The sequence below is a fragment of the Pangasianodon hypophthalmus genome, chromosome 27, assembly GCF_027358585.1.
Source record: "Pangasianodon hypophthalmus isolate fPanHyp1 chromosome 27, fPanHyp1.pri, whole genome shotgun sequence".
NCBI lineage: Eukaryota > Metazoa > Chordata > Actinopteri > Siluriformes > Pangasiidae > Pangasianodon > Pangasianodon hypophthalmus.
The window spans coordinates 165001-167500 of NC_069736.1; the positions used below are offsets into that span (position 1 = coordinate 165001).

Below are 2500 nucleotides of genomic sequence, written 5' to 3' on the forward strand. Positions count from 1 at the left end.
GGGGTGGAGGGCAGTGGGGTGGAGGGCAGTGAGGTGGAGGGCAGAGAGGTGGAGGGCAGTGGGGTGGAGGGCAGTGAGGTGGAGGGTGGAGGGCAGTGAGGTGGAGGGCAGTGGGGTGGAGGGCAGTGAGGTGGAGGGTGGAGGGCAGTGAGGTGGAGGGTGGAGGGCAGTGGGGTGGAGGGCAGTGGGGTAGAAGGCAGTGGGGTGGAGGGCAGTGGGGTGGAGGGCAGTGGGGTGGAGGGCAGTGAGGTGGAGGGTGGAGGGCAGTGAGGTGGAGGGCAGTGGGGTGGAGGGCAGTGAGGTGGAGGGCAGTGAGGTGGAGGGCAGTGGGGTGGAGGGCAGTGGGGTGGAGGGCAGTGAGGTGGAGGGTGGAGGGCAGTGGGGTGGAGGGCAGTGAGGTGGAGGGCAGTGGGGTGGAGGGCAGTGAGGTGGAGGGCAGTGGGGTGGAGGGTGGAGGGCAGTGGGGTGGAGGACAGTGGGGTGGAGGGCAGTGGGGTGGAGGGCAGTGAGGTGGAGGGTGGAGGGCAGTGGGGTGGAGGGCAGTGGGGTGGAGGGCAGTGAGGTGGAGGGTGGAGGGCAGTGGGGTAGAAGGCAGTGGGGTAGAGGGCAGTGGCGTGGAGGGCAGTGAGGTGGAGGGTGGAGGGCAGTGAGGTGGAGGGCAGTGGGGTGGAGGGCAGTGGGGTAGAGGGCAGTGGGGTGGAGGGCAGTGAGGTGGAGGGTGGAGGGCAGTGAGGTGGAGGGCAGTGGGGTGGAGGGCAGTGAGGTGGAGGGCAGTGGGGTGGAGGGCAGTGGGGTGGAGGGCAGTGAGGTGGAGGGTGGAGGGCAGTGGGGTGGAGGGCAGTGAGGTGGAGGGCAGTGGGGTGGAGGGCAGTGGGGTAGAGGGCAGTGAGGTGGAGGGCAGTGAGGTGGAGGGTGGAGGGCAGTGGGGTGGAGGGCAGTGGGGTGGAGGGCAGTGAGGTGGAGGGTGGAGGGCAGTGAGGTGGAGGGTGGAGGGCAGTGGGGTGGAGGGCAGTGGGGTGGAGGGCAGTGAGGTGGAGGGTGGAGGGCAGTGGGGTGGAGGGCAGTGGGGTGGAGGGCAGTGGGGTGGAGGGCAGTGAGGTGGAGGGTGGAGGGCAGTGGGGTGGAGGGCAGTGGGGTGGAGGGCAGTGAGGTGGAGGGCAGTGGGGTGGAGGGCAGTGGGGTGGAGGGCAGTGAGGTGGAGGGTGGAGGGCAGTGAGGTGGAGGGCAGTGGGGTGGAGGGCAGTGGGGTGGAGGGCAGTGAGGTGGAGGGTGGAGGGCAGTGAGGTGGAGGGCAGTGAGGTGGAGGGCAGTGAGGTGGAGGGCAGTGAGGTGGAGGGTGGAGGGCAGTGGGGTGGAGGGCAGTGGGGTGGAGGGCAGTGAGGTGGAGGGTGGAGGGCAGTGGGGTGGAGGGCAGTGGGGTGGAGGGCAGTGAGGTGGAGGGTGGAGGGCAGTGGGGTGGAGGGCAGTGGGGTGGAGGGCAGTGGGGTGGAGGGCAGTGGGGTGGAGGGTGGAGGGCAGTGAGGTGGAGGGCAGTGGGGTGGAGGGCAGTGGGGTGGAGGGCAGTGAGGTGGAGGGTGGAGGGCAGTGGGGTGGAGGGCAGTGGGGTGGAGGGCAGTGAGGTGGAGGGTGGAGGGCAGTGGGGTGGAGGGCAGTGGGGTGGAGGGCAGTGGGGTGGAGGGCAGTGAGGTGGAGGGTGGAGGGCAGTGGGGTGGAGGGCAGTGGGGTGGAGGGCAGTGAGGTGGAGGGTGGAGGGCAGTGGGGTGGAGGGCAGTGGGGTGGAGGGCAGTGAGGTGGAGGGTGGAGGGCAGTGGGGTGGAGGGCAGTGGGGTGGAGGGCAGTGGGGTGGAGGGCAGTGAGGTGGAGGGTGGAGGGCAGTGAGGTGGAGGGCAGTGGGGTGGAGGGCAGTGGGGTGGAGGGCAGTGAGGTGGAGGGTGGAGGGCAGTGGGGTGGAGGGCAGTGGGGTGGAGGGCAGTGGGGTAGAAGGCAGAGGCTGTGCTCTGTGGCTGTGCTCTGGTTCCTCCCTGACCTTGAGCAGTTCTCTCACCTGCTCCTGTAGAGCTTCTATCTCGCAGCGCTGCTGCTCTCTCTCCTCCTGCAGCTCTCTGAGCAGTTGTGCCAGGTTTAGTGTGGACTGTTCTCTGTCCTGCTGTAGCTGTAGCCTCAGTGCTGTCAGTTCACTCAGATATCCGTCTTTCTCTCGCTGGAGCTCTCTCAGCTGCGTGAGGGCGTGGAGTTTCTGTGTCATGTGTTCTGTGTGCTGCTGGAGTTCAGTACATGCACGTGTGTGTGAGTGCACAGCTTGCTGTTTAAGCACGGTTTCTCTGAGCTGCACTAGCTCTATCTCCAGCCTCGTGAAGTGCTCCTGGAGCAGAGCGATAGGTGTGTGAGACAGGTGTGTGTGGTCTTGGGCAGGGAACCCCTGTGTCTCCGTCTCTGCAGGTGCGGCGTTAAGAAGCGGTGCGTTCTGTGGCCTCTGTTCAGTTGACAGATTCTCATTTGT

At 67.1% G+C, this 2500-nt stretch overlaps 1 protein-coding gene across 2 annotated transcripts in view; it reads left to right on the forward strand.

Moving 5' to 3' along the window:
* Nucleotides 1-2500, forward strand: part of rangrf (RAN guanine nucleotide release factor) — a 9211-nt gene that overhangs the window by 3854 nt on the left and 2857 nt on the right. The window lies entirely within an intron of this gene.